This window comes from Astyanax mexicanus, chromosome 13, assembly GCF_023375975.1.
Source record: "Astyanax mexicanus isolate ESR-SI-001 chromosome 13, AstMex3_surface, whole genome shotgun sequence".
NCBI lineage: Eukaryota > Metazoa > Chordata > Actinopteri > Characiformes > Acestrorhamphidae > Astyanax > Astyanax mexicanus.
In genome coordinates, this window is record NC_064420.1 from 6,996,826 (window position 1) to 7,008,850 (window position 12,025).

General features: G+C 42.9%; 1 protein-coding gene across 1 annotated transcript in view; it reads right to left on the reverse strand.

Moving 5' to 3' along the window:
- ddah1 (dimethylarginine dimethylaminohydrolase 1) overlaps positions 1-12,025 on the reverse strand; it is a 107,890-nt gene that overhangs the window by 42,246 nt on the left and 53,619 nt on the right. The gene's annotated exons all lie outside the window — the stretch shown is intronic.

Sequence of the window (12,025 nt, forward strand, 5' to 3'; positions counted from 1 at the left end):
TCCAATTGTTCTCAAGCCCTTTCTGTGTTGTTGTGGAAGGATTACAGGAGGATCTCAGTTAGGACTCATTGAATTGCAATGTGATGAAACCCGTTGTATTCGCCACCACATGCTCCCATTTCCAGAATTCTACAGCAGTTTGGAAAAGTCCAGATTTCAACACAGGAGGCGCCACGCCAAAAGAATGATCGGTTTGTTTGGCTCGACAAACATATGTGAACAAACATTTTCTCTGATGACACTGAACAACCAGTCTAACATCTGACTGGTAAGTGAAAATGGAAAAATCTTAGTTTACACAACACTGTTAAAGACAGATAAAGAAAAATAAATCGAGTGAAATGCTGTGAAAATGATAGTAATCAAGTAGTATTTTTAATTATTTGTTTTATTACAGCAGAGTCTGTAGCCCATGACCGCACATACAGCCCTGGAAAAATTAAGAGACCACTTCAGTTTCTGAATAATTTTCTCTGGTTTTGCTATTTATAGGTATATATTTGAGTCAAATAAACATCGTTGTTTTATTGTTTTAAAATATCGTGGCATTAAAATATTAGAGCATTCATTTGCAGAGAATGAGAAATGCCGCACTTTCAGACCTCAAATAATGCAGTTTTAAGAGTTCAGAAATCAATATTTGGTGGAATAACCCTGGCTTTTTAATCACAGGTTTCATGCATTTTGGCATGTTCTCCTTCACCAGTCTTACACACTGCTTTTGGATAACTTTTGGCCACTCCTGGTGCACAAATTCAAGCAGTTCAGCTTGGTTTGATGGCTTGTAATCATCTATGTTCCAGAGTTTTTTTAGTTTGGTAAAACCAAAGAAACTCATCATTTTAAGTGATCTTTTATTTTATTTCAGAGCTGTATATTTCTCCTTCTGGCCCCCAACAAAAAAAGTTTGGACACCCCTGCAGTAGATGGATACAACCCCTTTCTTTTAGTGTAAAAGCATCCTTAATTGCTGTGAGTCAAGTCAAGGGCTTTGATTACATATAGCTCTCAAATGTAGGCCACAACAGCACTGCTATTCAAAGCTAATCCCACCAAAGATGCCCAATTGATTTTATCTGGTCCTGTTTTTGAAGATGTTGAAGTGATGATTTATAGAGGCTCAAACTTTCACATATTTATGCTTACAATCATGTAAAAAGCAGGAACTTTTGAGTACTTGAATGCATCATCACTCTCATTTTCAATGGCAATGAAAGCTTGTTTAAGTACTATCAATAAACTCCACACTACGACATGTAATCTCTCAACCAGTCACCAGATTCTAGCTCCCATTAAAAGTTTACTTTTTCTCCACCGTTCCTTCTCCATCTCCTCCAGGATGGTCCCTCCAGTTGCCCAGGGGCAAGGCTTTGCCCCCTGCCTTCTAAAATAGACAGAATCTGCATTGGTCCAGAAGAGACCAGACCAGACTTATTTATATGTTCAAACAAGAGGGGCTTCGAGTCGTCCAGTGGGTTAAGCACTGCCACTATGATCAGGAGATTGCCGGTTTGAATCCTGGTTATGTAGCTTGCCATTGGCTACCCTGAGAGCCCTGAAAGCCCTGAGAGAGCACAACTGGCCTTGCTCTCTCTGGGTGGGTGGCTTCTGCTGAGTTTCTCAGAGAGCGCAGGCTACTCGGCAATCAGCAGCAGTTCAAAAAGAGTATCAGAGGGGGCATTTGCTAATCTTCACCCTCCTGGTGTGTTGGGGCATCTCTAGTGATAGGGGGAGTCCTCATGAGTGGGTTGGGTAATTGGCCATGTAAACTGAGGAGAAAATAGAAAAATAAGTTAAAAAAAAATGATCACATATTTTTGTAAACAATTGAAATTCAATATATCTTTTCCCACTCTTGTCTCATAAGCAGTTCTGGTTGAGCTACTTACTGCAGGACCCCTAGTGGACAGAATGCAAGGGCTTCTCTTCTAGGCCAAAGCATCTCTTTTCCCTATTCCCACCTATGGACCATTGGATGGATCAGTGGCCTTCAAACAACAGATACCTCCCTAAAGAAGTAGAGACAGTTTAAAATTCTTCTTTCCTCCATGCAATAAAGACCCCCCATGATGGTGCCCTCTAACCCCACCAAGTCGTATTTGCAATGGTGCACTCTCCAGGGTGCTGAGGCCTGAGACGCCCCTGCACCTCCAGCCCTGGGGAGCCATTAGGGAGGTTCTCTGAGGGCCGTCTTTAGGTCCGAGAGCTGGGCCGTGGCACCCCAAGGTCAATCCTGGGACAGGGGCTTTGTCAAGCTTCAGCAATTAGGAGGAATGGGCCTTCACTTAATACTGTCAGATGCTTGAACCCACTCTCAGCCCAGATCAGATTAGACCTGGTTAAGAATTTACAGTTCTCTCCTCTTTTTTCTCTTTTTACCCCTCCCTCCTTCTTCCCTCTCTCCTTCCCGGAGGCTTGTATAACCAGCGCTGTTTGGGTTTGCGCACAGAAGAGTGAAAGGTTGGACAAACACTCGGGCTGAAAGGCCAGAGAGGGGGTGTTTTGTTCCCTTATCGGAGTGATCAGAGAATGTGCCCTCTCCAGGGGGAGGAAGAATGTGTGTCTAACAGGCTCTGGCCTCAATAGCCACAGCTATTCCAGCCCCAGCGGAGGGAGAGGCCTGAAATTGGCAGCCATTGTCTTTCACTGACACTCACATAAGCCCAAGAAAGACCACTCTATCTCCAAGTTAGTGCCTCAGTTTCCAGGCGATACCGTGGCTCGGACCCAGTATGCCTCTTAAACTGGTATTAGCCAGGACTTCAGACAAAACGTCTGTTACTTTCAACAAAAGACGTGAGAAGCCAGGCGTGACTCAGCATTCAGGTGGACGGACATTCGAGCGTTATCTGTGCTTAAGATTAAGAAACTGGATCCTCTGTGCTTGATTTCGAGGTAACGATGCACACTGTTAGCACTGTGTACAACCTGACACACCTGATCACGATTAATATCTAAACACAATATCAGGAAAAAAAAAAAAAAAATCACACTGTGTTATATACAGGGGTTGGACAATGAAACTGAAACACCTAGTTTTAGACCCCAATAATTTATTGTCCTGACGGACAGTTCTGGTGGAAACAGGAGAGTCGAGGTGCACATTGAATTCTGCCGTGATTTGAGCTGCCGTGGTTTTATGTTTTTTGGATACAATCCAGGTTAACACCTGAATATCCCTTTCAGACAGCTTCCTCTTACAGCATCCACAGTTAATCCTGTTGGATGTGGTTTGTCCTTCTTGGTGGTATGCTGACATTACCCTGGATACCGTGGCTCTTGATACATCACAAAGACTTGCTGTCTTGGTCACAGATGCGCCAGCAAGACGTGCACCAACAATTTGTCCTCTTTTGAACTCTGGTATGTCACCCATAATGTTGTGTGCATTGCAATATTTTGAGCAAAACTTTGCTCTCACCCTGCTAATTGAACCTTCACACTCTGCTCTTACTGCTGCAATGTGCAATTAATGATGATTGGCCACCAGGCTGCTCCAATTTAGCCATGAAACCTCCCACACTAAAATGACAGGTATTTTAGTTGCATTTTCCAACCCCTGTATATTGATATGTATGTCTTATAAAAAGTATTTTTTCAGTAGCCTGTTGGTCACTACAAGGAATAGTTGAAATCCCTACGGGGCTAGAAAATGAGTGAGGCAGACAGCAGCAGCAATCCAATTATTATAATTATGCTTCTCTGTCTCAAGGCTGTACACATTGCCATGGTAGCCATGTAAACAAACGTGTGTTTGCAATTAATAGACAGCTGTCAACTATGCATGTTTATCAGATTATTATGACCAGACCAACACAGTCCTATCATATTTCTGTTTCTGTTGACATTTCTATTTAAATTCTGCTGAATTCAGTTTAGTATTTTGCAAAAGAAAATGGACTTCTGGATCTATTTTTTCGTGAGAAAAAATCATTAATGATGATTTTATTACCAAGAACTTGAGTGCATCACTTTCTTACAGTAAAAAACAGAAAAAGTAATGTAAAAACATGAATTATGGCTTTCCTCCCAGTTCCAGTCAAATACACCCACTTCCCTCGAACCGTGCTGCACTGTAGAACAAACAGGAGTGGGTTCGGGGGGGGCAGCGTTATCTGAAGCACTATTTCAGGGTGGGCACGGTTATATGAGTTCACTATATGAGCCGATAGTGCTGACTTAAAACTGATGTTAAGAGGGGAAGACTCTGCTTTCAGCATACTGTTCATTTTAAATATTGGTGACTGGTGTAGGGCAGTGACTGGTGTGGCAGCAACTGGTTTGGCAGTAACTGGTGTGGCGGCGAATGGTATGGTGAAGACTGGTGTGGCAGGGACTGGTTTGGCAGTAACTGGTGTGGCGACAACTGGTTTGGCAGTAACTGTTGTGGCGGTGACTGGTTTGGCTTCGACTGGTGTGGCGACGACTGGTGTGGCGACAACTGGCGTGAGGGAATCTGGTGTGGCAGTAACTGTTGTGGCAACAACTGGTTTGGCAGTAACTGGTTTGGGGAAGACTGGTGTGGCTTCGTCTGGTGTGGCTTCGTCTGTTGTGGCTTCGTCTGGTGTGGCGACGACTGGTGTGGCGGCGTCTGGTGTGGCGGCGTCTGGTGTGGCGGCGTCTGGTGTGGCGGCGTCTGGTGTGGCGGCGTCTGGTGTGGCGGCGACTGGTGTGGCGGCGTCTGGTGTGGCGGCGTCTGGTGTGGCGGCGACTGGTGTGGCAGGGACTGGTTTGGCAGTAATAGGTTTGGCAGTAACTGGTGTGGCGACAACTGGTTTGGCAGTAACTGTTGTGGCAGCGACTGGTGTGGCTGCAACTGGTATGGCGGTGAATGGTGTGGCAGCGACTGGAGTGGCGGTGAATGGTGTGGCGGAGAATGGTGTGGCGGTGTCAGGTGTGGTAGGGACTGGCATGTCAATGACTGGTTTTGCATTAACTGGTGTGGCGGCGATTGGTGTAGTAGGGACTGGTGTGGCTCGACTGGTGTGTTTGCAACTGGTTTGGCAGTAACTAGTGGGGCTGCGAATGGTATGGTGAAGACTGGTTTGGCAGTAATAGGTTTGGCAGTAACTGGTGTGGCGACAACTGGTTTGGCAGTAATAGGTTTGGCAGTAACTGGTGTGGCGACAACTGGTTTGGCAGTAACTGTTGTGGCGGTGACTGGTTTGGCGATGACTGGTGTGGCGACGACTGGTGTGCCGGTGTCTAGTGTGGCAGCGACTGGTGTGGCAGGGACTGGTTTGGCAGTAACTGGTGTGGCGACAACTGGTTCGACAGTAACTGTTGTGGCGGTGACTGGTTTGGCTTCGGGTGGTGTGGCGACGACTGGTGTGCCGGCGTCTAGTGTGGCGGTGACTGGTGTGGCATCGACTGGTTTGGCGACGACTGGTTTGGCGACGACTGGTGCGGTGGCAACTGGTGCGGCGGCAACTAGTATGGCAGTGGCTGGCGTGGGATCGATTGGTGTGGTGGTAACTGGTGTGGCAGTAAATGGTTTGGCAGTAACTGGTGTGGTGGTGACTAGTGTGGGGGGACTGGTGTGGGGGGGACTGGTGTGGCAGTGAATGGTGTGGCAGTTTTAAATGTGAAATGAATTAACTAGTTTAAGATCAACACAAAGTTTTTATTTATAATGAAATATATTTGTTTAATTGTATATTTTTAACTACGAACACTGATTCTCCAAATACAGCTTAAAACGCTTTAAAAATGCTAAAAACTCAAATGTCACCAGTGTCTGGAGAAAGAGAATTACGGTAGAAAGTTCTGGGCAAATTTGATAAAGAGAGACAGCGAGAGAGATGTACGTTGCTATGGTTTCCATATAAACTGAAATGATCTCACTTGGCTAATAAATCTAACTGATTGTGAGGGAGGTTACTGTATATAAAGAAACACCATGTTTGGTTTCAACATCACAGAGCGGCTTTAACAGCTGTGCCCAATCACCCAACATCACCCACCCTCACCCACCATCCACTGAGTCAGAGATCAGCAGAAAGTCAGAGAGAGTGAGTAACTCTGCTGTAATGAGCAGCACCCTTAAATAGCACACCTCACCTTCCGCCAAGCCTTAGAAGACTGAGAGGGAGGAAACTATCTGAGGCTGAGGTAAAGCAGGCCTGGCTGGGATCTGATTTCACTGTTAGGACATTTCAAGGTCACAAACATTGTTTAGAGCTCAGAAAGACTAAAGAATCCAGAGCAGATCTTCTAAAGTCCTGCACTTTAAAAAAAGAGCCAATCAGCTTGCTTAGAGTGCAGAAGAGATGGAGAGCTAGTGGGGAAGCTCCACCCTGCTGCTGTGGAGATCTGACCAAGCGCAGCAGCCATGCCGAATCTGAAAATCACACAGTTTATGAGTTTATGATGTAAAACATAATGTATAATAAATGTAATGAATGACATGATGACTAATAATCAAATGAACTCAAGATAGAAGCAAAATTAAACTAGCAAAAACTGATAAATAAAGTGATACAAAACCTTTGCATCAAGTATCAAATATCCTTTATATTTTTTGTTACATATATTTTTCATCTTAAAACATTTGGAAAGGCAATAACCCAATCTTTACTCATTATGACTCCACTATCACTAGTAATGCCCCAACTCTAGGAGTGTGAGGACGAGCACATGCATCATTTAATACATGTAAAGTCAGACTCCGCCTCTTTTCCAACTGCTGCAAATGCAGCATCACCATGTAGCCAGAGTGTTTGGAGGAAAGCGCAGCAACGCTTTCAATAAAAAATATCTGCATTTTATGCCACATATCGATAAACAATCACAAAGGAAATCAACACAATGTATTGTGATATCAATATTTTGGCCAACCCCTAACAACAAGCATAGATCTTTTTTTTAATGGTGGAATAAAAAGTGGTTCTTGGATAAGCGGTCTTTCAGTATGAATTCGACTGTTATGTACGGAGAAAGTGGTGAGCACCACTTACTAAGTGGTGAGCACCACATACTAAGTCGTGAGCACCACATACTAAGTCGTGAGCACCACATACTAAGTCCTGAGCACTATTTACTGAGTCGTGAGCACCACTGACTAAGTCGTGAGCACCAGATAATGGTAGCCAACAAGCTATAGTTTAAACTGGCATATGTTCATATTTCGGGGGGGAAATGTTTTAATTAATGTTAGCTAGGTTAGCTAATGGTAACTACTTTATTTCAGTGGGGAATGTTTTAGCTAATGTTAGCTAGGTTAGCTAATGTTAACTACTTTATTTCAGTGTGGAATGTTTTAGCTAATGTTAGCTAGGTTAGCTAATGTTAACTACTTTATTTCAGTGTGGAATGTTTTAGCTAATGTTAGCTAGGTTAGCTAATGTTAACTACTTTATTTCAGTGGGAAATGTTTTAGCTAATGTTAACTACTTTATTTCAGTGGGAAATGTTTTAGCTAATGTTAACTACTTTATTTCAGTGGGAAATGTTTTAGCTAATGTTAGCTAGGTTAGCTAATGTTAACTACTTTATTTCAGTGGGAAATGTTTTAGCTAATGTTAGCTAGGTTAGCTAATGTTAACTACTTTATTTCAGTGGGGAATGTTTTAGCTAATGTTAGCTAGGTTAGCTAATGTTAACTACTTTATTTCAGTGGGGAATGTTTTAGCTAATGTTAGCTAGGTTAGCTAATGTTAACTACTTTATTTCAGTGGGGAATGTTTTAGCTAATGTTAGCTAGGTTAGCTAATGTCAACTACTTTATTTCAGTGTGGAATGTTTTAACTAATGTTAGCCAGCTAACTCTTATTAGATGTGCACAGAAAAAGCTTTTGGGCACACACACGCACGCACACACACACACACACACACACACACACACACACACACCCCAAACACAGCAGCTACTTTCACCCAAGCCTACCATATATTGTACAGAGAGCAATGAAAGCATTAAAGCTAAGCTAACTTATCTAGCATCAGCTTAGCTAGCTAGATTGTTGTAAAAGCAGCCTACATTAGATCACAAATGGCAGCTAAATAAATATGATTTTGATAACTGGATGGAGGAGCATGTGCACAGCACAACGTAGCAGTCTGTGAAGTACAGACAAGTGAATATACTAAGTGGTGCTCACGACTTAGTAAGTGGTGCTCACGACTTAGTAAGAGGTGATCACGACTTAGTAAGTGGTGATCACGACTTAGTAAGTGGTGCTCACGGCTTAGTAAGTGGTGCTCACGGCTTAGCAAGTGGTGCTCACGACTTAGCAAGTGGTGCTCACGACTTAGTAATTGGTGCTCAAGGCTTAGTAAGTGGTGCTCACGGCTTAGTAAGTGGTGCTCACGGCTTAGTAAGTGGTGCTCACGGCTTAGTAAGTGGTGCTCACGGCTTAGTAAGTGGTGCTCACGACTTAGTAAGTGGTGCTCACGACTTAGTATGTGGTGATCACGACTTAGTAAGTGGTGCTCACCACTTTCTACATAAAAAATAAAAAATTCACCACGTCTCCATAGGGGCTATGGGGCTCCATAGTTATGAGATAAGATGATACTGTAAACTTCTGTGTAATGCGATGAAGTTATTAATAAAGCAAAAATGATGAGAAATCAATTAGAAAAACTTCAACCTCCAAAACTGGCGAAAGATTAAAACCAAGCGAATTCACTTTCCTGTAAACTGGAAATGGTTCATCAACTCTGTAACCACGACCTTCAAAGAAGAAGGGGCGATAGTGAGAAAAAATAACACTCGTTTAAGGGAATCCCTCACTCCCACCTTCTCTAGCAACACACTGGAGGCCTGCCTGACCTTCCACTCCCCCATGTGTACGTGTGTGTGTGCGTGTTTATGAGAGTGCGAGTGTGTATGCGAAAAGATGCCAGATGTGGTCTTAGTTCTTCCAAATTCATCTCATTTTTGTGGTCCATATGGTCAGCAGATGTAGCCATGAGGCCTCCCCTTCGACTGGAAGCACTCCTTTCATTTCCATGCTCTTCTTCTTCTTCTTCTTCTTTACGTAAGCCCCGCTTCTGTACCTTCTCCAGAGCTTGTATAATATTCTGATCTATCTGATATGATGATGTTTGACCCAACACACAATCTGATAAGACGTTTTCCTTACGTCCGTCCTGTGTTCAATAAACTGCTGGAACAAAGCTAACTTCGGATAAACTGGCTATACCAAATTAAAACAATGCCCTGAACACAATACCTAATCATCAACCCGTTGCATAACCCAACCAAACAAAGGCAAAAGTCTCTCCGAAGCAACATTAATCAGAAATGGAGCGTTTTTTTCCTTTGTTATTGAACAACAGTTATGTGTAACATTGTAAAAACTTGTGTACTTAATAGCTCAGCTCTCTACTTCCTTCTAAATGTTACATTGCCTTAGTTTAACTAAGACTATAATTTCCTGCCTGGCCAAAAAAAAATGCCACCATAAAGGTCACATTTATATTTGGTTGGACCAAATATAACTTTAACTTTGATTGTGGCACGAATTTACTGTGGCATTAATTGATGATGGTAGAGTCTGACCACTGCACAAAGCCTCTCTTCTCCATCCAGCACATCCCAAAGAGGTTAAGCTCTGGACTCTGTGGTAAACTCTCTCAATCCATGTGTGAAAATGATAAATGATGATCTCATGCTCCCTGAACCCTGAACTCTTTCACAATTCCAGTCCCATGACTCCTGATATTATCATCTTGGAATATGGCCGTGCCATCAGGAAAGAAAAAAATAATTGATGGAATAACCTGGTCTATAATATATATATAGTATATTCAGGTAGTCAGCTGACCTCATTCTTTCAGCACATACTGTTGCTGAACCTAGACCTGCAGACCAACTGTCATCGTTTTTTGGTCTTCTCTCAGTCTTAGCTTATTCCAGTCTTGGTCTTGACTTGACGAGTCTTGGTTTTGACTCTGAATCAGCTCTACCGGTCTTGACTACAACAGTACCATAAAGGCCCAGAGTTTCTGGCTTTATTGACTTACAGTTGCACAAAGAAGTAAGTGAACCCATTTGGAAGTACCTCAATTTTTGCATTAGCCTCTGTGAAGTCACAATTATTTACAAATACAATCTAACTAATTTAGCTCATTGAGTAAACATCAACGATTTAGACTAGAAAAGTATGTGAAACTACAGTAATAATCTTCAGTAATACCCCCCCCCTCCTTCAACAGCCTACAAAAGCCTTGAGAAGCCTTAAAACCAAGTACTTTTCCAGTCGTTCTACAGCATCTTAATAAAGAGATAAGCTCTGGGCTCTGTTCTCTAGTTGGTTGACTTGTGTACTCTGGGTCATTGTCTTGTTGCATAACCCAACACCCCAACTCTTTCAGCTTGAGGTCCAACAAATTAGCAAAGACCCCTGCTCTCCCCTTTGCGTTAAGTTAGTGAGAGTTAGTATCCCATATCAATCAGACGATGAAGCAAAACTATCCTTCAGGACAGGTAAACCTGAGATGGTTCTTCTTGCGTTGTGACTGTTAAAAAAATAAATAATAGTGTAAGAACCATAAACACTGGAAGATATTTAGAGATGCACAGCAGATCTCCACTACCTTAAAAGCCTCACAGATCCACAGTAAACATACATCAACCAAACTCTAAAGCAGAAAAGTAAAAAAGGAACACATACTGATATACTGATAATTGTATACTGTCTAGCAGCTGTTCATTTGAACTCCAAACCCCAATGCACCCATAACACTCAGAAAGACCCTTACTATTCCATTGTGCTAAGATAAATTGAGTTTCAATTCCACCTTAAATGCTGCTGCTATATTCACACAATCAATTACTCCAACTCTGGCTTACTTGATTTGTTTGTTACACCTTAAACGAAACTGCTGCACCATTTAAGGTGGCACAAAGATATAAACTGGAGAAACACAGCTATGTTGGGGTCTTTTTGTCCTATTCTACCTTAAATGAGAGAATATTAGAGGAAAGTCAAATGCTACTGTCAAAAAATAGTCACATTTTGGCTCATAGACTTTAGGTAGGAGGGCAACTAATCAGAATTTTGCTTAGGGACACATGGAAGTCTGGACAATCTATGATGACAGTTTGTGTGTTGGTCTTTAAGACAGTGTTGTACGTTTAAAGATCCCTCACTGGTTCCTGACACTGAAAGACAGACTGTATCTGGACAAAAGTACCAAAATCAGGCTTTTTAACTTGGTTGCGACGACTGTTTATAGAAATGCAACATACTTTTGTCCTAAAGAAGGAGAGAAGTCCCAGTGGTCTAATGTTCGGAAGTTATGGACAGTCTGCAGAACTCAAAGCCCCATTGTAAAGGAAACTCCACAACAGCATAGCAACACCACCCAGACTTCAGAATGTTCTGGCCCGTGGCCCCTCTGGCACGAACCGAAGCTCGGCATGGGATTTCTCCAACAGGCCGCAAACAGGGTGAGGTACTGAAGACTCGGACAGGGAAAAAAAAAAAAAAAACACGAGAGGAAAAATGAGAAACTGACAGGGGAAACGGTGCGGGGTGCAGCACCCTGCTCTCCAGCTCTGGAAAAAGAAAAGAGAAATTATAATGGGGGGGAAGAAAAGGTGAGGAAAAATGTTGAACAGAGCCATGGAGTTTCCCATAAGCTCTAATGAGGGGCTTTCCCAGAAGTCCTGCCTGTTTTTTTCTTTCTTTTTTTTTTTCATTTTCGTCGTCTTAAACAATGGACTCCAATGAATGATGCAAACCATACAAGTTCCAGCGTTCCAGCAAACCCGCCCTGCCGGACTCATTAGAGGCTTATACAGTAAGATACACACAGCCTTAACATCTCTCTCTCTCCGCAGCGCTGATGCAATCAACGCCCCCGCCCCGGACGAACCAGGTCATCTTCTACACTTAGCGCTAGAGCTAGCGATAGTGCTAAACCATCCTCCCTGTTTCATCACTGCATTACAGTTCTAATTTTAGTCTGTGATCAGAAGCAATCCCATATATGGGAAGCACTTCCTGCAGATGTTCAACATCAGACAGATCATCCGACCCACAATCTCTCTGGGAGGCCACAATGACGACAGCAG